This window comes from Lactuca sativa, chromosome 5 (genome assembly GCF_002870075.4).
Source record: "Lactuca sativa cultivar Salinas chromosome 5, Lsat_Salinas_v11, whole genome shotgun sequence".
Taxonomy (NCBI): Eukaryota; Viridiplantae; Streptophyta; class Magnoliopsida; order Asterales; family Asteraceae; genus Lactuca; species Lactuca sativa.
Window position 1 is genome coordinate 71366764 of NC_056627.2, and position 25282 is coordinate 71392045.

Sequence of the window (25282 nt, forward strand, 5' to 3'; positions counted from 1 at the left end):
CTTGATCAGATCCCACTCATCCCGACTCAACCCAGCCAACTCAGTCAAGAAATGTCACCTGAGTTGGCCTCACGACGTGAGCAACCTATCCTCACGTCATGAGTCCAAACCAACTCCCCACAATCGGGACATAAACGTTTCTCACGTCGTGAGACCTTGTGTCTCACATCGTGAAAACAATCTGAGGCTAAAAATCTAACTTTTTAAGTCCTTAATTCATTAATCCTTCAATCCTAATTCTTTCTGAAGCTAACAAGAACACCAAAGGCCAATAAAAACAATTACTTGATGGATATGCATGTCCCATGAATGTCCTAAACCCATCTTAGTTCAAAATGACAAGAAATTTCCCCAAACTTAAACAATATCCATAAATTATAACCACACTTCAAATCCATAAGAAAATCATAGAGAATGACTCATTGATCCATAAAGTTGGCCACTTTATGGATCCCAAGCATGCAATCCAACATAAACATGCAAAAAGGAGCTTTAAACTGAGGTCTAGCAATTTGAGCTCATAAAGATTGGATCTTGGAAACTTAAAATTGTTCAAAATGTGCACAAGATAATGATGATGAAGCCTCTTTGCCAAACCAACACTCTATAACATCTTCTTCTTCTTCTTCTTCTTCTTCTTCTTCTTCTAGCCACTAAAGCACTAAAATGGATCCAAAATCACCAAGATGGATTTAGGTTTGGGTTTTCTAAGTTAGGGAAAGGTGGAAGCTGAGAAATGAACCCTAAAACCAAGTTAAGGGGGCTTAAATACGTAAGAAACCCTAAAACTTCATGGGCTTGGGATACAATGATCCTCACGTCGTGAGCTCAGTCCCTGATAGAATCTTCGTGCAGCCCTCCTCATGTCATGAGCCTCACTCCTCACATTGTGAGGACTCTTTTTTGTCCAAAAATCCAACCTTTTCACCCTCTTACACCCTAATTCGATTCATCCAAGGAAAAACATGCTACAACTCTCGCCCACTTAAATTAGATTTCGTCCTCGAAATCACTCTTTACTACCTCTCAGCCACACCAGACAACTAGGATACTTCTTCCATTACCCCTAAAGAATAACCATTTCTACTCTGCCCAAAATCCAAAATTCTAAAACCTGTCTAATCCCCTAACATACAACCCATGGTGAAACAATGACATTACAATTCCATTTCGTATTCCAACTGGTCATAACACTTCCATTCCTTGATTATATTATTGTTTCCACTAAAAACGGAATCACTAAGCTATCCTTGCTGCCGAAACTTTTCACTTAGTAGAAGGTTTAGATAACCCTTTGAGTCAAAGACTCATCCTGAAGTTAATGAATCCATGAACACAATGAGAAACAAGAGACAATATGGGAGTTAAACCTTCTAGTGCTAAACAAGGCACTGATTCCTTAACTGTTGAACCGATACACTACTGCTATAATTCTGAAGTCCTATAACTTGCCAAGCCTACACACATGTAGTATCATTCCAAAGCACAATCATAAGGGCCTTTTCTACCATCCGAACTGAAAATATCCCTTTTTGACCCTGCTCCCTTCAGTTGATTCCCTTGGCATACAGATTCCTTAATTCATATATTGTTGTAATAAAGATCTTGTGCATATACACTTACGATTTCCAACATGAGTCTCAACCAAAATCCAACTTGGTACATAACTAGTAACCTGAGATCCAAGGTTTCACACTTGCATTTCACCCGAAATCTTTTGATTTACAACAACCATCCACTAAACCGGGACATAAAAATCCCGAAACCACCATAAGACTGCCAGTCTCGCACCTAGTCTAGCCACAAGGTTCCTGAGAGTAAAACTGATAAGGCTATCCTAGCCTATGCATCCCCCTTTGCCACTCACTAACCACATAATCACCCCACTAAAACCATGATCCAATACCTTGATCCAACCGGTATCTACCAGGTCTCACCTGCATGGCCATAATCATGCAGGCCTTGACCATGAGTCTCACCCCATCGAGAGCTACACAGGTCTAACCTCGCCTCGCACCCCGATGGTCCTCCTTCTATAATAGATAGATGCTCTCTGACCCCACTGTATGCCTTTCCAAGGCACGAGCTGACACCTCCCATTCAAAGGAATGTGATAGCTGCGAACCCTGCAACGTTTGACAGTGCGAAGAGATTGGCGAAGAGGTTGTATGATCATAACAACAAAAAGGGCGAGAAGCTAGTGGAGACTGAGAAGAAAAAGGAGGGTGATGGCAAGAAAGGGAGGAACAACAAGAGAACGGGGCGTCAGGGCCCCGAGGCCTCTAAAAAGCAGCAGACAGTGGCAGTTAACGTTGTCACCGCACCGGTTCCAGCCACACCACATGCTTCAGCCTCAGCTGCTTCAAATGCTTCAAGACCCTATTCCGGTAATCTTCCCAAATGCAATAAGTGTGGTTTCCACCATCTTGGCGAATGCAGGGAATTCCATTGCACCAGTTGCAACCGAAGGGGACACACTGCAAGGTTCTGCAGAGCTTACCCTCCTCAGAACCAAAGTCAGGGAAACAACCACAACAACAACAACAACCACCGCAATAACAACAACACCAATGTCGGCGGCAACAATGCAGGGCCTAGCCACACCTGTTTCGGGTGTGGAAGGACGGGACATTTCCGCCGAGATTTCCCTAACAACAACTCAGGAAACAGAGGAGCAGGAAGAATGCTGACTATGGGTTAGAGTGATGCAGTTCAGGACCCCGCAGTTGTGACCGGTACGTTTCTCCTAAACCACACTTATGCATGCATCTTATTCGATACCGGAGCGGAGCGAAGTTTCGTAAGCGAGAAGTTTAAACATTTATTAAAACAACAACCCCAGAAGCTAAATGAAACCTATACGGTGGAAATGGCCAATGGGAAAACCGAATCCACTGGGGAAATCTACATCGGATGTACCCTAACCCTCAACCAACACGTTTTTCGAATAGACCTAATGCCAGTATCAATTAGGAGTTTCGATGTGATTATCGGCATGGATTGGTTAAGCCCCCACCATGCTGAGATTATGTGCCACGAGAAGGCCGTTCGCCTTCGTCTCCCAAATTATGAAACCCTAGTAATTTACGGGGACAAACCTAGCACGAATCTTCGTCTTATCTCGTGCATCAAAGCACAAAAACATCTGCGAAAGAACAATTTGGCGTTCTTGGCTCACATAGTGGACAAAACCAAAGACGAAACTAACATTCAAGATATTCCGGTAGCGTGTGAATTTCCGGACGTGTTTCCTGAAGATCTTCCAGGAGTACCCCCAGAGAGACAGGTTGAGTTCCGAATCGACCTCGTTCCAGGAGCAACTCCTCTCGCTAAATCACCATATCGGTTGGCTCCTGCTGAAATGCAGGAATTGTCCAGCCAACTCAGTGAGCTTCTGGACAAGGGATTTATCCGACCTAGCTACTCGCCATGGGGAGCTCCAGTGCTCTTTGTCAAAAAGAAGGATGGATCTTTCAGAATGTGCATCGATTACAGAGAGTTAAATAAACTCACTGTTAAAAACCGCTACCCACTCCCACGAATCGATGATCTATTCAACCAGCTCCAAGGAGCTAGTTATTTTTCTAAAATAGATCTACGGTCCGGATACCACCAACTCAAAGTCCGAGAAGAGGATATTCCTAAAACCGCTTTCCGAACCCGCTACGGACATTATGAATTTGTCATAATGCCCTTCAGTCTAACAAATGCACCTGCCGCATTCATGGACCTAATGAATCGAATTTGTCGACCGTTCCTTGACAACTTCGTCATTGTGTTTATCGATGACATCCTCGTCTATTCTCGAAGCAAAGAGGAGCATGGCCAACATCTCCGACAAGTCCTAGAGACTCTACGATCGGAAAAGCTTTACGCCAAACTCTCCAAGTGTGAGTTCTGGCTCCGGAGCGTGAATTTTCTAGGCCATGTAGTTAGCCAAGACGGAATTCATGTGGATCCCTCTAAGGTCAAAGGTGTGGAGGGATGGGCAACTCCGGCTACGCCCACAGAAATTCGTCAGTTCTTAGGCCTAGCAGGCTACTATAGGAGATTCATCCAAAACTTCTCTAAGATCGCCAAGTCGCTTACCTTGCTTACGCAAAAGGGCGTGCCATTCAAGTGGACAGACCGACAAGAGATTGCGTTTCGAACCTTGAAGCAAGCTCTCTTTAGCACTCCTGTACTATCTCTACATGAAGGAACAGGAGATTTTGTGGTCTACTGTGACGCGTCGAATCAGGGCTTAGGTTGCGTTCTCATGCAACGTGGAAGAGTGATAGCATATGCGTCCCGCCAACTAAAGACGCACGAAGTAAATTACACGACCCATGACCTAGAACTGGGAGCCGTGGTCTTCGCTCTGAAAATTTGGAGGCACTACCTGTATGGTACAAAGTGCACCATCTTCACGGACCACAAGAGTCTCCAGCACATCTTGAATCAGAAGGAGCTGAACATGAGACAACAAAGATGGGTGGAATTGCTAAACGACTACGAATGTGAGATCAAGTACCACCCAGGCAAGGCCAACGTGGTAGCAGATGCATTAAGTCGGAAGGAGTACTCTAATCGCCGTACGAAAACACACTCGATAACCATTCAATCTCATCTGGCCACTCAAATTGCATCAGTCCAGTCAGAGGCTATGAAAGCGGAAAATAGAACTAGCGAGGCATTGTGCGGGATGGAAAAGAACCTAGAAACAAGAGAGAATGGGGTATACTACTTCACGAACCGTATTTGGGTCCCAAAAATCGGAGGATTTAGGGAGACCGTTATGAAGGAAGCCCACAAGACACGATACTCCATTCATCCCGGTTCGAACAAGATGTATTTGGACATTAAACAACACTATTGGTGGCCTAACATGAAGGCGGAAATCGCGACCTATGTTAGTAAGTGCCTTACGTGCGCCAAAGTAAAGGTGGAGTACCAGAAACCTTCCGGATTGTTACAGCAACCGGCAATCCCTGAGTGGAAATGGGAGGGGATTTCTATGGATTTCGTGACCAAGCTGCCCAAGACGTCGGACGGAATGGACACCATATGGGTAATAATCGACCGACTGACGAAATCTGCCCATTTCCTGCCAATCAAAGAATCCTACAAGATGGAGAGACTGACGCGTTTGTACCTACGGGAAATCGTAAGACTCCATGGAGTGCCAAAATCTATCATCTCGGATAGGGACAGTAGGTTCACATCGCGCTTTTGGAAATCACTCCACAAGGCAATGGGAACTCATCTCGATATGAGCACCGCATATCACCCACAAACGGACGGTCAAAGTGAACGAACCATTCAAACGCTTGAAGACATGCTTCGTGCATGTGTGATAGACTTTGGAAAGTCTTGGGATACCCACCTACCGTTGATCGAATCCTCATATAACAATAGTTACCATTCGAGCATCAAGGTGGCTCCTTTCGAAGCACTGTACGGGCGTAAATGTAGATCACCGTTATGTTGGGTTGAAGTAGGTGACACCCAGCTAGCAAGAACGCATACGTCGGACAGGGCACTAACGGGACCGGAGATCATTCGCGAAACCACAAAAAAGATCGTTCAGATCAGAGCTCGATTACAAGCATCGCGCGACCGACAAAAGAGCTACGCCGATAAACGGCGAAAGCCCTTAGAATTCCAGGTCGGTGATCGAGTACTGTTGAAAGTCTCACCCTGGAAAGGGGTTATACGTTTCGGAAGACGGGGAAAGCTGAACCCGCGATACATTGGACCTTTCGAAATCGTCGCCCGAATAGGCCTAGTAGCATACAGACTACAACTACCCGCGGAGCTAAACGGTGTACACCCCGTGTTTCATGTCTCTAATCTGAAGAAGTGCCTATCATATGAAACCCTTGTCATTCCTCTTGACGAAATCGAAATCAATGAGAATCTCCTGTTCGTCGAAGAACCAATCGAAATCATGGACAGGGAGGTGAAGCGTACTAAGCAAAGTCGCATCCCGATCGTGAAGGTACGGTGGAACGCAAAGCGTGGGCCAGAATTCACGTGGGAACGCGAAGATCAAATGAAGCAAAAGTACCCTCACCTATTCTAGCATTCTCAAATCTAGCTTTCAAACAGAATTTCGGGACGAAATTCCCTCTAACGGGGGGGATGATGTCACAACTGGAAATTTTGTGTCATATAATCTATACACTCAAACTAATGTGAATCAAAAACTTAAGAACATGTGTAACACCTATGATTATGACTTCAAAAACTTCAATCAAATACATCATACAAGTACTACAAATAGTCATCAAACAATTGGAGACCCTAGAAGTCCTTGTTTAAGACCATTTTGGACTAGGACTCCCTTATTGGATCCAAATGGACCAATAAGCTTCCAATTAGACTATCATGGGCTTAGAACCCTAATTGGGCTCTAATTGGACCCACACTAATTTATTTCAACATTTTGGGTCATGTTGGGCCTAGAATGAAATGAATTAAAAGCCTTGATACATGAATAACCTAAACTAGTCCAATAAAAATATAAAAATCCTACCACATTCTTTTAGACTTAAAACATACCCAAGGCTAACTCAAATATTGGGCTTAGGAGCAAAAGGCCCAAATTTCTTTTTTTTCCTCCATGTTTTCGGCCCAAATCAAGCCCAAGAGGAGAGTTGACTTTACCATGCCACCTCATTTTTATTCATTGGATATCCATGCATTATATCTCATTCTTCCATGCAAACATCACTTCAAAATCACTTCTCTTCTCTCCTCTCTCTCACTCTCGGCCATATGCAAACACACACACACACCACAAAAATCTCTTCCAAACTCTCTAAGTCTTGAAGAACAATCCTCCCTCCTTCTTCAAAATTTTCGTGAATCAAGAAGCTTCACAAGGAGAATCCATCACCAAAAATCATCATCTAAGGTAAGTTGATGACTAATCCATGATCTAGCTACTTCATTCCATCAAAAACCTCTTCTAAATCTATTCCAACTTGTGATCATGCACCTTAGAAGTCACCAAACTCGAGATCTACCAAGGAAAGGTGCTAAGGCCGAAAAATCACTTCATTTTCTTCCATCTTTTCTTCAAAAACCGAAAGCTTCAAACAAGGTGAGCTTCATACCCCCTATTTTCTGTTTTTATGAGTTTTGGGGGGGGGGGGGGGGGGGAATACAAGTGAAAGTGTAGATCTATATGTGTTTTGTATGCCTTGTATGATTTCCATGCTTATATGTGTGCTTTTGTGTGTTATAATGTTGGATCTAGCCATAAAACCCCTCAAAACCGAGATATACCTTATGTTAAATGATTTTAGCATCAAATATATTTCTACATACAAAGTATTTCTAGAAAAATGGCTAAATGGTTTAGTAACAATTTCTTTGGGCTAAAAACACAAATTTTTGGACCTAAAATGTGAAAAATACAAAATTAAGGGCCCAAATTGACATATCATGAATTCTGATGGATGAGGTGTGTCAAAAAAGTTTCAATAAAACAATTTCTGGAAATATACTCATTTAGAGGATTAAAAACATAAATTTCAAGCTTAATGGGCTAAAAATGACATTTTCGGCCCAATGAGGCCCATTATGCGAGATTTTCTGTTTTGCAGGGCCAAAACTGTATTTTTCTGTAAAACAGTGGACTATAAGTGTTCCAAGTCCTTTTCAAAGGTTTAAAATGCTTTTTAAATTTAAAAAGGACCAAAGTTGCAAAAATTTTACAATTTGGGCCAAAATTGTCAAAGTTGCGAAAAAGAAGGGTTATAACCAAGAAAACTGAAATTTCAGGGACTTAAACTGTTTTCATTGAAAAATATGCTGAAAAATATCCATTTCAATAATTTTTGGTGTTAAAATGTCAAGAAAATTGATTTAAGGACCAAACCGGAAAGTATTTAATTAAAGGGTTGAAAAAGTAAATTTATACAAACAATGAGGGGCTGAAAACAGAAAACTTTCAAGGCTAATTCAATACATGCAATTTGATCAAATAATGGCACCACGACTATCGACGAAATACAATACACTACAATACCAAAAGTCGTTGTTAAACGAATTGGTTCGGTCTCGAACAAATAAAATCCGAAACTACTAACACGACGACACTACGACACTACGACACTACGATTCATACAAGTAACGTTTGGGAATTCAATATACATGCGAGTGTGCACAGACGTCTACGCACCATCTTTGGGCCCCAAAAGTGTAAAATCTTGTTTGTTAGGCATAGCTAGCCCAATGACCTGATCTTAAGGCCCGAAGACCTCTATCTTACGAAGTGTTGGGTTTTACCGATCTAACACAACGTAAAAGGACTTTCAATGGCTTGTATACTACTGGTCCCCAAGGGTCCTTTGGTATTGCTAGTAAAGTCTACATTTCATGCGAGGCGGGTCTGGGACCCCTCGTACATTTTTTTATCCCCAACCGGTTAATGGAGTCATCAAGGTCTTCGTGCCCTCTTTCTCTTCGGATGTGGGACTACACATAGTCAGGGCGGTTGGATAACGTAATTAGTACGGACGACGCCTACGGGATCGTTAGTATAGCTATAAACTGGTCGTTTGTGTAATGCATGTTTGTAGCAATTAATCATGCTCAAAAATAATCCAACGTCGCCTGGGACTGACACTACACGCTATGCAATGGTTTCAATGTAACTTCATGGAATTCAAGAAATCAGGAAAACATCGGGTTTTCCTAGGGTTTTCAATACATACGGATTCGAAATGCATACAATTTTAATGAACAATTTTTACAAGTATAGAAACAAACAAGCATACCTATGGATCTTCACACCTTTTGACTATACTATTTTCAGAAAATATCGGATTTTCTGGTGGTTTTCAAACAATACAAAACATTGGATTTCAAACACTACTTATGAACTCACCAACATTTCATATGTTGACCTTTTTCAAAATACTTGTATTCTTAGGGAACCAGTGAATCAAAGGAAATCATATTCAGTGATGGCTTGCAGTTTATTTATGTACGAATCGAACAATTTATTTTTGGGAATGTAATGTTTAAACAATGTATTTCATGTAAACTCTACTGGTTGTACTATATTAATGCATGGTGACGAATGTTGTTACGTTTCATACATATTCAATGTTATGGTATTCAATTGAGTCACAACAGCCCCCGGACGTTTCCGCCGTCTGGTTCGGGGGTGTGACAGGTTGGTATCAGAGCTTTGTTTATAGTGAACTAGCATGTCGAGCCACACATTGATATGCAACTATAAACCAAAAGAGGGACTAACATAACTCTGAACAAAACAAGTAAATAAAACACACTTGCTTGCATTAGGAATAAGGACCTAACGCCAAATCAAACACAATAATGTTGGTATCTCGGTCAATTCGGGACTGTTCTTAGTGATACCAAGGAGTGAATGTAGCCTGATCAACTACATTCCCTCCAAAGTAAAACTAACACACGTCTTGATGAGATCGGGATAGCTAGGGAACCTAAAACTATACCCTTATCACCAAAAAGAGAACGTTCGCTTAGCCTGTATAATAGTCATAGTACCCTAGGAATAATGTTAGCATATTTACGTACTCGCGCAGACAGCATGGCTAGTTTTCATCACCCTGGAGACCCCTATTTCCCTAATCAGGGAAACAACGGATGGCTAGAGGAGGAGGAGCCTGAGGAAGAGCAGCAGGGTATCCAGTTTCATCAGGTCCTAGTAGCTCACGGGATGCTTGAGGATGAACCGGGAGAGAATCCAGGGGAAGCACACGACGTCGGACCCGACGAATACGTAGACACTGAATACGAATTTGGAGAGATCGACGATGACGACGAGGAAGGTCAGGTCGCGACCAGGACCCCGTCCCGCCATGCGAGAACGAGGCACAACCAGATCACCCCGCTCCACCAGTGAACCCCCCCAAGAGAGAACCGTTCCCTCGAAGCTGAGGTCGCCGCACTGCGACAACAGCTGTATGCTATGGAAGCTCGGGCAGTGCGAGCAGAGCATGAGAGGGATGAGGTTATTGGAGACATGGCAGAGATGGCGCAGTTACTGGCGCAACATTTCGGCATATGACTTCGGCACCACCTCCACACGCAGCTCATCGCGGTTAGGGATAGACTTATCATAGTAGGTCATTAGGAACTATGTTATGTACTTCGGCTCTATGTTTAAGTGACTACACTACTCATGGAGTCGTTATGCTGTCGGATTAGTGTCACTTATGTATGCTCTTACGAGCAAATTTTCTTGTATTACATGCGGATAATATTAATGAACTTTTGTGTGTTTTGCTATGATATTACCAGTTGTTATGTGTTGAGACGTTATGACTGTATGTCCGATGGTAGTAATGTTTAGGTTCGTACCATACACCTAGTTAGTAGGATCACAACCTCACAGAAACCACGTACACTCAACATCTTTCCGTTTCATGACAGAAAGATGCCTCGCCGAGCTACTCGCGGAAATCCCGAACCAACCCCGCCCGAAGTTGACACCACTGCCTTCCAGGTAGCCGTGTCTGCTGTGGTCACAGCAGCTATGGCACAACTTCACCGAGGGAACAACGGAGGAGGCAACGGGCAAGGATCCGGAAGTTCGAACAACGGGACGAATCAAGGACCCACTAAAACGGCACCTACAAGGACTTCACAAACGCTAAATCACAGACTTTCAACGGCACTGGAGGGGTGATCACTCTGAAGCGATGGATCGAGAAGGTAGAGTCGGTATTCGAGATATGCGATTGCCCCGAGCAGATGAAGGTGAAGTTCGCGGCCTGTACTTTTGTGGACCAAGCACTCACTTGGTGGAACGGACACGTGGAAGCTATGATGCTCCCTGTCGCCAACTCTATCCCCTGGGCAGAAATGAAAGAAATGTTAATGGTTGAGTACTGCCCCCGAGGCGAAATACAAAAGATGGAGCAGGAACTATGGAACCTCACTGTGCAGAATGCGAACATCGATGCCTACATATCGAGATTTAGCGAACTATCTCTGTTGTGCCCGGGTATGATCACATCAGAAGCAAAGAAGATTGAACGATTCATCTGGGGACTGAAACCTCCCATTCAAGGGAATGTGATAGTTGCGAACCCTGCAACGTTTGACAGTGCGAAGAGATTGGCGAAGAGGTTGTATGATCATAACAACAAAAAGGGCGAGAAGCCAGTGGAGGCTGAGAAGAAAAAGGAGGGTGATGGCAAGAAAGGGAAGAACAACAAGAGAAAGGGGCGTCAGGGCCCCGAGGCCTCTAAAAAGCAGCAGACAGTGGCAGTTAACGCTGTCACCGCACCGGTTCCAGCCACACCACATGCTCCAGCCTCAGCTGCTTCAAATGCTTCAAGACCCTATTCCGGTAATCTTCCCAAATGCAATAAGTGTGGTTTCCACCATCTTGGCGAATGCAGGGAATTCCATTGCACCAGTTGCAACCGAAGGGGACACACTGCAAGGTTCTTCAGGGCTTACCCTCCTCAGAACCAAAGTCAAGGAAACAACCACAACAACAACAACAACCACCGCAATAACAACAACACCAATGTCGGCGGCAACAATGCAGGGCCTAGCCACACCTGTTTCGGGTGTGGAAGGACGGGACATTTCCGCCGAGATTGCCCTAACAACAACTCAGGAAACAGAGGAGCAGGAAGAATGTTGACTATGGGTTAGAGTGATGCAGTTCAGGACCCCGCAGTTGTGACCGGTACGTTTCTCCTAAACCACACTTATGCATGCATCTTATTCGATACCGGAGCGGAGCGAAGTTTCGTAAGCGAGAAGTTTAAACATTTATTAAAACAACAACCCCAGAAGCTAAATGAAACCTATACGGTGGAAATGGCCAATGGGAAAACCGAATCCACTGGGGAAATCTACATCGGATGTACCCTAACCCTCAACCAACACGTTTTTCGAATAGACCTAATGCCAGTATCAATTAGGAGTTTCGATGTGATTATCGGCATGGATTGGTTAAGCCCCCACCATGCTGAGATTATGTGCCACGAGAAGGCCGTTCGCCTTCGTCTCCCAAATTATGAAACCCTAGTAATTTACGGGGACAAACCTAGCACGAATCTTCGTCTTATCTCGTGCATCAAAGCACAAAAACATCTGCGAAAGAACAATTTGGCGTTCTTGGCTCACATAGTGGACAAAACCAAAGACGAAACTAACATTCAAGATATTCCGGTAGCGTGTGAATTTCCGGACGTGTTTCTTGAAGATCTTCCAGGAGTACCCCCAGAGAGACAGGTTGAGTTCCGAATCGACCTCGTTCCAGGAGCAACTCCTCTCGCTAAATCACCATATCGGTTGGCTCCTGCTGAAATGCAGGAATTGTCCAACCAACTCAGTGAGCTTCTGGACAAGGGATTTATCCGACCTAGCTACTCGCCATGGGGAGCTCCGGTGCTCTTTGTCAAAAAGAAGGATGGATCTTTCAGAATGTGCATCGATTACAGAGAGTTAAATAAACTCACTGTTAAAAACCGCTACCCACTCCCACGAATCGATGATCTATTCAACCAGCTCCAAGGAGCTAGTTATTTTTCTAAAATAGATCTACGGTCCGGATACCACCAACTCAAAGTCCGAGAAGAGGATATTCCTAAAACCGCTTTCCGAACCCGCTACGGACATTATGAATTTGTCGTAATGCCCTTCAGTCTAACAAATGCACCTGCCGCATTCATGGACCTAATGAATCGAATTTGTCGACCGTTCCTTGACAACTTCGTCATTGTGTTTATCGATGACATCCTCGTCTATTCTCGAAGCAAAGAGGAGCATGGCCAACATCTCCGACAAGTCCTAGAGACTCTACGATCGGAAAAGCTTTACGCCAAACTCTCCAAGTGTGAGTTCTGGCTCCGGAGCGTGAATTTTCTAGGCCATGTAGTTAGCCAAGACGGAATTCATGTGGATCCCTCTAAGGTCAAAGGTGTGGAGGGATGGGCAACTCCGGCTACGCCCACAGAAATTCGTCAGTTCTTAGGCCTAGCAGGCTACTATAGGAGATTCATCCAAAACTTCTCTAAGATCGCCAAGCCGCTTACCTTGCTTACGCAAAAGGGCGTGCCATTCAAGTGGACAGACCGACAAGAGATTGCGTTTCGAACCTTGAAGCAAGCTCTCTGTAGCACTCCTGTACTATCTCTACCTGAAGGAACGGGAGATTTTGTGGTCTACTGTGACGCGTCGAATCAGGGCTTAGGTTGCATTCTCATGCAACGTGGAAGAGTGATAGCATATGCGTCCCGCCAACTAAGGACGCACGAAGTAAATTACACGACCCATGACCTAGAACTGGGAGCCGTGGTCTTCGCTCTGAAAATTTGGAGGCACTACCTGTATGGTACAAAGTGCACCATCTTCACGGACCACAAGAGACTCCAGCACATCTTGAATCAGAAGGAGCTGAACATGAGACAACGAAGATGGGTGGAATTGCTAAACGACTACGAATGTGAGATCAAGTACCACCCAGGCAAGGCCAACGTGGTAGCAGATACATTAAGTCGGAAGGAGTACTCTAATCGCCGTACGAAAACACACTCGATAACCATTCAATCTCATCTGGCCACTCAAATTGCATCAGTCCAGTCAGAGGCTATGAAAGCGGAAAATAGAACTAGCGAGGCATTGTGCGGGATGGAAAAGAACCTAGAAACAAGAGAGAATGGGGTATACTACTTCACGAACCGTATTTGGGTCCCAAAAATCGGAGGATTTAGGGAGACCGTTATGAAGGAAGCCCACAAGACACGATACTCCATTCATCCCGGTTCGAACAAGATGTATTTGGACATTAAACAACACTATTGGTGGCCTAACATGAAGGCGGAAATCGCGACCTATGTTAGTAAGTGCCTTACGTGCGCCAAAGTAAAGGTGGAGTACCAGAAACCTTCCGGATTGTTACAGCAACCGGCAATCCCTAAGTGGAAATGGGAGGGGATTTCTATGGATTTCGTGACCAAGCTGCCCAAGACGTCGGACGGAATGGACACCATATGGGTAATAATCGACCGACTAACGAAATCTGCCCATTTCCTGCCAATCAAAGAATCCTACAAGATGGAGAGACTGACGCGTTTATACCTACGGGAAATCGTAAGACTCCATGGAGTGCCAAAATCTATCATCTCGGATAGGGACAGTAGGTTCACATCGCGCTTTTGGCAATCACTCCACAAGGCAATGGGAACTCATCTCGATATGAGCACCGCATATCACCCACAAACGGACGGTCAAAGTGAACGAACCATTCAAACGCTTGAAGACATGCTTCGTTCATGTGTGATAGACTTTGGAAAGTCTTGGGATACCCACCTACCGTTGATCGAATTCTCATATAACAATAGTTACCATTCGAGCATCAAGGTGGCTCCTTTCGAAGCACTGTACGGGCGTAAATGTAGATCACCGTTATGTTGGGCTGAAGTAGGTGACACCCAGCTAGCAAGAACGCATACGTCGGACAGGGCACTAACGGGACCGGAGATCATTCGCGAAACCACAGAAAAGATCGTTCAGATCAGAGCTCGATTACAAGCATCGCGCGACCGACAAAAGAGCTACGCCGATAAACGGCGAAAGCCCTTAGAATTCCAGGTCGGTGATCGAGTACTGTTGAAAGTCTCACCCTGGAAAGGGGTTATACGTTTCGGAAGACGGGGAAAGCTGAACCCGCGATACATTGGACCTTTCGAAATCGTCGCCCGAATAGGCCTAGTAGCATACAGACTACAACTACCCGCGGAGCTAAACGGTGTACACCCCGTGTTTCATGTCTCTAATCTGAAGAAGTGCCTATCATATGAAACCCTTGTCATTCCTCTTGACGAAATCGAAATCAATGAGAATCTCCTGTTCGTCGAAGAACCAATCGAAATCATGGACAGGGAGGTGAAGCGTACTAAGCAAAGTCGCATCCCGATCGTGAAGGTACGGTGGAACGCAAAGCGTGGGCCAGAATTCACGTGGGAACGCGAAGATCAAATGAAGCAAAAGTACCCTCACCTATTCTAGCATTCTCAAATCTAGCTTTCAAACAGAATTTCGGGACGAAATTCCCTCTAACGGGGGGGATGATGTCACAACTGGAAATTTTGTGTCATATAATCTATACACTCAAACTAATGTGAATCAAAAACTTAAGAACATGTGTAACACCTATGATTATGACTTCAAAAACTTCAATCAAATACATCATACAAGTACTACAAATAGTCATCAAACAATTGGAGACCCTAGAAGTCCTTGTTTAAGACCATTTTGGACTAGGACTCCCTTATTGGATCCAAATGGACCAATAAGCTTCCAATTAGACTATCATGGGCTTAGAACCCTAATTGGGCTCTAATTGGACCCACACTAATTTATTTCAACATTTTGGGTCATGTTGGGCCTAGAATGAAATGAATTAAAAGCCTTGATACATGAATAACCTAAACTAGTCCAATAAAAATATAAAAATCCTACCACATTCTTTTAGACTTAAAACATACCCAAGGCTAACTCAAATATTGGGCTTAGGAGCAAAAGGCCCAAATTTCTTTTTTTTCCTCCATGTTTTCGGCCCAAATCAAGCCCAAGAGGAGAGTTGACTTTACCATGCCACCTCATTTTTATTCATTGGATATCCATGCATTATATCTCATTCTTCCATGCAAACATCACTTCAAAATCACTTCTCTTCTCTCCTCTCTCTCACTCTCGGCCATATGCAAACACACACACACCACAAAAATCTCTTCCAAACTCTCTAAGTCTTGAAGAACAATCCTCCCTCCTTCTTCAAAATTTTCGTGAATCAAGAAGCTTCACAAGGAGAATCCATCACCAAAAATCATCATCTAAGGTAAGTTGATGACTAATCCATGATCTAGCTACTTCATTCCATCAAAAACCTCTTCTAAATCTATTCCAACTTGTGATCATGCACCTTAGAAGTCACCAAACTCGAGATCTACCAAGGAAAGGTGCTAAGGCCGAAAAATCACTTCATTTTCTTCCATCTTTTCTTCAAAAACCGAAAGCTTCAAACAAGGTGAGCTTCATACCCCCTATTTTCTGTTTTTATGAGTTTTGGGGGGGGGGGGGGGGAATACAAGTGAAAGTGTAGATCTATATGTGTTTTGTATGCCTTGTATGATTTCCATGCTTATATGTGTGCTTTTGTGTGTTATAATGTTGGATCTAGCCATAAAACCCCTCAAAACCGAGATATACCTTATGTTAAATGATTTTAGCATCAAATATATTTCTACATACAAAGTATTTCTAGAAAAATGGCTAAATGGTTTAGTAACAATTTCTTTGGGCTAAAAACACAAATTTTTGGACCTAAAATGTGAAAAATACAAAATTAAGGGCCCAAATTGACATATCACGAATTCTGATGGATGAGGTGTGTCAAAACAGTTTCAATAAAACAATTTCTGGAAATATACTCATTTAGAGGATTAAAAACATAAATTTCAAGCTTAATGGGCTAAAAATGACATTTTCGGCCCAATGAGGCCCATTATGCGAGATTTTCTGTTTTGGAGGGCCAAAACTGTATTTTTCTGTAGAACAGTGGACTATAAGTGTTCCAAGTCCTTTTCAAAGGTTTAAAATGCTTTTTAAATTTAAAAAGGACCAAAGTTGCAAAAATTTTACAATTTGGGCCAAAATTGTCAAAGTTGCGAAAAAGAAGGGTTATAACCAAGAAAACTGAAATTTCAGGGACTTAAACTGTTTTCATTGAAAAATATGCTGAAAAATATCCATTTCAATAACTTTTGGTGTTAAAATGTCAAGAAAATTGATTTAAGGACCAAACCGGAAAGTATTTAATTAAAGGGTTGAAAAAGTAAATTTTTACAAACAATGAGGGGCTGAAAACAGAAAACTTTCAAGGCTAATTCAATACATGCAATTTGATCAAATAATGGCACCACGACTATCGATGAAATACAATACACTACAATACCAAAAGTCGTTAAACGAATTGGTTCGGTCTCGAACAAATAAAATCTGAAACTACTAACATGACGACACTACGACACTACGACACTACGACACTACGATTCATACAAGTAACGTTTGGGAATTCAATATACATGCGAGTGTGCACAGACGTCTACGCACCATCTTTGGGCCCCAAAAGTGTAAAATCTTGTTTGTTGGGCCTAGCTAGCCCAATGACCTGATCTTAAGGCCCGAAGACCTCTATCTTACGAAGTGTTGGGTTTTACCGATCTAACACAACGTAAAAGGACTTTCAATGGCTTGTATACTACTGGTCCCCAAGGGTCCTTTGGTATTGCTAGTAAAGTCTACATTTCATGCGAGGCGGGTCTGGGACCCCTCGTACATTTTTTTATCCCCAACCGGTTAATGGAGTCATCGAGGTCTTCGTGCCCTCTTTCTCTTCGGATGTGGGACTACACATAGTCAGGGCGGTTGGATAACGTGATTAGTACGGACGACGCCTACGAGATCGTTAGTATAGCTATAAACTGGTCGTTTGTGTAATGCGTGTTTGTAGCAATTAATCATGCTCAAAAATAATCCAACATCGCCTGGGACTGACACTACACGCTATGCAATGGTTTCAATGTAACTTCATGGAATTCAAGAAATCAGGAAAACATCGGGTTTTCCTAGGGTTTTCAATACATACGGATTCGAAATGCATACAATTTTAATGAACAATTTTTACAAGTATAGAAACAAACAAGCATACCTATGGATCTTCACACCTTTTGACTATACTATTTTCAGAAAATATCGGATTTTCTGGTGGTTTTCAAACAATACAAAACATTGGATTTCAAACACTACTTATGAACTCACCAACATTTCATATGTTGACGTTTTTCAAAATACTTGTATTCTCAAGGAACCAATGAATCAAAGGAAATCATATTCGGTGATGGCTTGCAGTTTATTTATGTACGAATCGAACAATTTATTTTTGGGAATGTAATGTTTAAACAATGTATTTCATGTAAACTCTACTGGTTGTACTATATTAATGCATGGTGACGAATGTTGTTACGTTTCATATATATTCAATGTTATGGTATTCAATTGAGTCACAACAGCCCCCGGACGTTTCCGCCGTCTGGTTCGGGGGTGTGACACGTACCCCAAAGACTTCATTAAATAAGAACAGGCAGCAAGGCTCTAACACAACCTTCAACCTGGATCCATCCACATGCGTACTATACCTCACAAAGAAGATACCAATCATCTATTGGAAGTTTCCTGAACTCCCAACTGACACACCTTCAATCCAGACGGTCACTTGAGCTGTCTCGCCTCTCGACTGGGATGTGAAACTTAACCTAGTTTCACACCTGATCCAGCTCTCGAAATTCTAAACGATTCTCCCGTAATTGTATTCGTCGAAGCTTTCCCAACCCATAAAATTTGATAGATTCCCAACCCATCTTACCTCCATATAATTCGAACTGCCGACGACCTACGCTTACCAATACTAGCGTTCCATTACTAGCCAATCTCGAGGGTTGCACAACTCTTGAAATCCATATGAATACCACCTAGATCTCAGCAATCCCGATAACCCCAATCAATTCCCATGATAGAACACCAAATCATGAAGTCCTTTATGTTGGTGACAAAGTCCATAACCCTTGCTATGAACTGGAGAATCTTCACTCCAACTTCTCATCCTCAGAAGGATCTCTAAACTCTAACCATCTGCAACCCTTGTGATAATAAAATTCCCTTGGTACCTCCAATGGCCAAACAAACTCATGCGGTTACCACCTTCATCTCCCTGCTGCCGCTCCTTCCCCAGCAACTGTAGTGATTGGACCCAAAGTTCTTACCATAGATGACTGTTGATTCTACCTGAACAAATGCTTTCACATCCGAACTTCGACTTCATTGAAGAAGTAACTAGTTGGTATGACCATAGACCTTCCAAACAATACCCATGAATTGACCCCATCAAAGAACCAAAACAACACCGAACAAGCTGAATTCCACTCAGCAAGATATGACCCACTAATGACTCTTGGCATGCAAAATGGCATATAACAATTCTTGATGATATAACACAAGCAATAACAGAGAACTAAACTAGATATAATTCTTACCCATACCCAAACAAGATTCCAAAGCAATATAAATACTGATAATAATCAAGAGGAAATCAAAAGATAATATATCTGTAATAGCATCTAATGAAATCCTGACCTCCCCTTCATGCCGAAGCACCTGCGATGGAACCCGGGCTGGCCCAACCACTAAGCGTGGGCAATTCACCCTCATATGGCCAAGCTGGTGACAACGAGGACACAATTATACCTCTAGGGTGCATTCTTGATGATGATGACCCCTCCATCCATACTTGATGCATTCAGACTTACCGTGCACATGCCCAATGGTTCCTCCACCTATAACATAAATGTCATGGCCCCTCAAATCCCCATCACCAGATATGACAACAGCAAACTGCTCATATGATGCTAGGAAATTCAGATCATGAGTCCACTTCCTCTTCCCCAGTTGTCTCTCCAAACTAATCTCCTGCTCCCGAGTCACTTCTACCACCCCCATCAACCGCCAGAACGGTCGGGATCCGATCCTTGAACCTGGCCACCCATCTGTCGGTGACACGACCAATAATGTCAGGTAACTCCTCATGTAAAGCTCACAAAACCTCAATGACAAACCAACACGGAATCGATCCCCCGGAAGGCATGAGGCATAACAGATATGTGCATATCTATACATATAATTTTACATCATATCTTAATATTTCTAGTTACTTTTACGTCCTTTATAGAACAAAAGGTACATAATCTGTTATATATTGTGTTGTAAGGGTAAAACACATGATCGGAGCGAAAAGGAAGTTGGAAGCCAGAAGCTAGGAATTTGAATCAAGTCTGAAAATGAAGAAAAATATACTCTCCACGTTGTGGTGACATATCCATGATGGTGTGTTTTGGACCGTCCTGATGGATCTAGAAGACTTGTTGGATACGAGATAACCACGAAGGCCCCAACATGGAGGATTTACCACGCTGTGGTGGTCTGTTTTTGGGAAATTATTAATAGAAGCCATTCTCCACCGAATTTGTAACTTTTTTTGGAAGATACTGTAAATGTTTGAAGTCCCAGTATCTGTTTTGAAGCTTGGAAGTGAAGAAGTCGAGCATAGCTTGGGAATCAAGAGCATAGTTTAATCATGTTTATTACAATGAATTTTGTTTTTCTGATTTTGATTGCTGAATCATGGGCTAAAACGTTATGACTTTCGTTTAGTGTAGGTTTGCTTGACTTTTTATGGCTTCATTTATGGTTAGGATTAAGTTTTATTGGTTATTTGTTACTTTAGCTTATTAAAGAACCTTCTATACTTATGAGAACTAATTTTTCTGTTTATTGTTGATTTTGATATAGATTGCATGACCATCTTTCTTAATTGAACTTGAATCTTATGATATTTGTGAATTGAAAAAATTATAGGACTAGTGTTTTGACCAAAACCTAGGTTTAAATAGAAAAATGGGTAAATAATCGTAAGAGTTAATATATGAAGACAAATCATATATTGAATTGAATAAGTAAACGAATTTGATCAATCTATTATAAGTCTTATTTAAATCGAACTGAACACTAGTAAACTTGTTAGTTTATCCACCTGATAACCGTATGAATGAGCTTATTTGCTAAAGGATTAAGTTAGTGAATATTAACTTGGTCATCTTAGGAATTGGTAACCAATGAAACATTAATCCATTGCACTTCCATAAATAAACCATAATAGAAAGTAAATCGAAGTTAAACGAAAGTCTCTCAATTACCTTGGTTTAAATCTTCTTTTGTGTTTCTTGATTTTAGTTTTAATATTTTCCTTAATAGTTGATAGTTAGTTAGTTTAGTGAATTACATTTCTAGTCTTGCAAAACTAGAGAAAACCCTTTTCTAAATTAAATAGTAATTTAGTTAGTTAGTAGATAAGAATTAGCTAATCATCCTGTTCCATGTGTTCGATACCTGTCTATTGTGCTATACTATTCTCATCAAGGTGCATTGCCTTAGGTATTAATTCGTTACATTAGTAGGATTAACCGGTGCATAATTATTGACGCATCAAGTTTTTGGCGCTATTTCCGGGGAATGATCCATTTTTAGTTAATTAGAATCTGCTATATTATTAGGATTGTTTTTTTGTCTATTTTCTTTTAAATTTTCATTTTAGTTTCTTTTGTTTGACTCACCACGTTGTGGTCATTAACACCATGTCGTGGTGTCATAACAGTTAGATTTTAATTTTCTTTTTTGTTCTTTTACGCATTTTATTTGTTTTTGTTTCAGTAATTTATGACCCGAGGGTCAAACACACCAATCTTACCACCGTTTAACAATCTTGAGTTAGAATTCCATAAGAAGAAGACAACCAAACTCGTAGAATCCAGCAAAAGAACTTTTGAAAGTAAATTCAAATATTTTGAGAAGACTCCTAACAAAAAGGAGTTAGGGTATGAGCTCGAAAGCAAACAAGAATATGACAAAGTAAGCGAATCCGAAAGCAAATCAAAAGTCAAAATGGCGGAAATTGCATACATGACGATGGAAGCCTACAAGAGGCGGGTGCGTGAAGACACCGGACCCGGACTTATGCAACCTGCAATCCCCAACACCGCCACCATTGAACTGAAAGGCCACATCCTTGCTCAACTGAAATACATACCCTTTTATTGGAAAGACCACGAGATACCTACAAGCACCTTGATGAAGTCAATGACATTGCTAACTACTTCAACATCCCAAACGTCCCACTCAAGACAGTTTTGCTAAGAATGATCCCTGTTACTCTTAAGGGTACAACAAAATATTGGTTGAAGGCACTCTCACCAGGAACAATAACAACGTGGGCACAAATACGCGAAGAGTTCATAGAACAGTTTTTCCCACCATCTAAAGTTTCCAAGTTGAAGAATGCCATTTCAAATTTCGAGCAACAAGTGGGTGAGTCATTGTAGGAGGCGTGGGAGCGATATAAGGGTTTGTTGAGAAACTTCCCTCAAAACGATCTCAACATCCAACAAGAAGTCTCGATTTTCTATGATGGGGTGAACATCACAACTAAGCAACTCCTTAATTCTCAAGGGCCACTAACAAAGAAAGCACCAGTCGCAATCAAGGAGCTAATTGATGAATTTTCTAAACATTCAAGAGAATACCATAATCCTCGACATGATGCAACACTACAAACAAAAATGTCATTTAGTGGCACACAAAAAGTGCCACTAAATACCAACATAAGTGCCACTAAAGGTCTTTTAAAGAATCAGCGACACAAATAAAAAATGTCACTAGAAACGCTCCCACTAAAAGTCTTCAGTGACACTTTTCGGTTTTGCCATTACAGCTTTTTAGGTTTTTTGTGACACTTTTTTATTTCCATAACAAACAAAAAGTATTTTGTGGAAAATATTTTGTGTTGTTAAATACCCATATTATTCTAGAATTGATGCTACTTTCAGTGGCACTTTTTTGTTTGCCACAATACAAGAAAAGTATTTTGTGGCACATATTTTGTGCTAGTAAGTATTCATCCGATTTTTTTAATGCATACGATTTTATAGCAACATATTCTTTAGTATAATATAAAATAAAAAAGCTACTAATTACATTATACGTGAGTGGAAAATAACAAAAATTACATTGATTTCATTACTGGTATTTAATTCTTTAGATACAATGTTAAATAAATGTCAATTAAGTCTAAATATGGAACAAAGTAAATGTAAAAAAATACCTAACAAAATTAGCAAAAGGAATTTGAAACTTTATAACTTGAATTTCTTCTCCAAACTTCATGCTAACTTTTAATATTTGTGACTCTTGTCTCTTCCTACCATGCCACTTGTACTGAATGGTGACATACTTCCACTTGGTCTAGTACTATCTTCTTTGAAATTCAAATTCCATGCTCTCTTAATTGACTTTTGATATAGTCTGGTGATTCATCCTACAAACACGAAAACGTTTGACCTTTTAGATTAAGTGAACTATTTTTCAAATTCAATATTTTACTAACATCTTTAAATTTTTAGGAGTGTATATATAGATGATTTTAATCAAGACTTGTAGAAATAGAAGAAAAGGTAACATGATAAAATATTCATTTTGAAGTTGAAACATAGCCCATTTAACTTTAAAATTCAAAGTAGACAAAATGATCCATGTGTTAAATCTTCAGCTCAAAAAACTACTTTCAGTTTCAAAAATGACATGAACATCAATAAATACATCAAAAGTAGAAAGAAAGTGTGTCAAAACTGTAGAAAAACAAGTTTGACTTGAAATAATGAAAAAGGAAGAGAGAATTTATTATTAATAAGAAAGATACGATGGCTTTTAGCAACTCCTGGATAAATTCATGAGCTTGCCTCAGCCTTAAATCAACAACACATGGTGGTAAATCAGCCTCAATCAAAATGTGAAGTGGTTCATTTAAATGCTCATAACCATGTGTTCCATTCTGTTTCTCGTCCTTTAGATTATGAACAAATATGAAGAAGGTATAAAAATCATATGAAAGAACCTTATCATGATCTTTGATTGACCCTTTTCCTCTTATATACACACACGACACCCTGTTGTAGCCTCTACATGCTTTACTGAATTTCCTTTAGGTCCCAAAAGTATGCCAACAAAGTTAAACTAAAATCCAAAGAAAAGCATGTCATTCAAGTGCCCATATATATATATATATATATATATATATATATATATATATATATATATATATATATATATATATATATATATATATAGATCTAAAAAATCAACCTTTATTTAATCCTAAAAGCTTACATTTGGGAAGGTATCAACAAGAATTTCCAACCGTAAGATTTGCTTCACTGTGTACGAACTAGGGCTTACTGGAGTTCCTTGCCAATCCATTGTTATTCCACTTAACCTCTGACGTAACACAAGATATATAAGTTCAAATATTTATTAGAGAAATAAGAAGTTTTAGAGTTGAATAAGTAAAATTATTAATTACCTCTTATGGAAATCCATTCTAACCACCTGGAATATGTGACGTATTATCTGAAGAATCCATGGGGCTTGGGATTCTATGTCGCATTCTGTCAAGCTCATTATACCCATGGTTCTATAGGACTGTTACATATCAGAAAGCTTCATAATTTATGAAATAATTGATGTTGAAGTCAACAGTTAAAACTTAAAGAAATATGGTTTAGCATCACTACTAACATCAACATGCTTCATCAAAATCATACATGGAAGTATATGAAAATTTGAGCCTTGAATAATGTTGTGATCCCATTTAAAGGCTCACATTAAATAAAGAAAGACTACATCTATTTGTTTCTGTATTTGACATGCTTGTAGTGTTTATTATGTAGGAGAGAACAGTTGTACTATGTTTGGCATGCACTGGACTGGGACTAACACATAGTACATGATTGTTCTTATCTCTCTAGCTGATGAGTTATATAATATTTATATTAATCAAATGAATGCAAGAGAATTCTAAGAAGATTTGAAAAGATATGATCTTGATGACCAAGGTTCAAAGAAGTTTTTGACAACTAAAGTTCTACATTTCAATACACTCCCGTATACACTCCAGACACTCCAGATAGAAAATGAAATCCATTGTATTTGTACAGAATATCTGCATTTGCCACTCCTGTTTATACGTTTCAAGAAGTTATGAGGAAGCTATTTGATATCAACATGATATGGTTTTTTTTGCTTATTTCCTTCCTTCATTCCACTAAGAATTAAGATGTTTTGCTTACTCATATTTAAGATTTTCTTTTACCAGGTTGTGAGCACAAATAAAATCCGAAAGCCAAAACTGAAAGTTGAGAAGGTGAGCATGAAGAATGAAACTGAGACTCCAAATCCAGTTGAGGAGAATGAGGAAACAAAAGGTAATGATGAGAGTAGTAGCAGTGAGTCCAAAAAAAGAAGAGACAAATATGGAATCTACCTCTACACATGATGAGCTATGATTTAACCAAGATTAACATGCAGAACAAGCAATAAGCTTCTAGTTTTTATAAGGAAGGATGTTAGGGGAGAGGTAGTTAAAAGTTGAAACTAATATATATATATATATATATATATATATATATATATATATATATATATATATATATGAAAACAAATTGAGTACTTCCATTTCATTATTTGGATCTATTTCTGTCCTAGTTTTGTATCTGATAAAGTCACTCATGTATAATACTTTCTACTAGTTTACGTTCATGCATTTCTAGTTGTTTGG

General features: G+C 40.7%; 1 non-coding gene and 1 pseudogene across 1 annotated transcript; both read right to left on the reverse strand.

The window, feature by feature from the left end:
• Window positions 1-21941: 21941 nt before the first annotated feature.
• Window positions 21942-22048, reverse strand: LOC111898413 (small nucleolar RNA R71). The gene has a single exon (XR_002852566.1). It is a non-coding gene; the product is annotated as a small nucleolar RNA R71 (small nucleolar RNA).
• A 796-nt stretch (window positions 22049-22844) lies between these two features.
• LOC111898399 (KH domain-containing protein At2g38610-like) lies at window positions 22845-24271 on the reverse strand (annotated as a pseudogene).
• Window positions 24272-25282: the final 1011 nt, after the last annotated feature.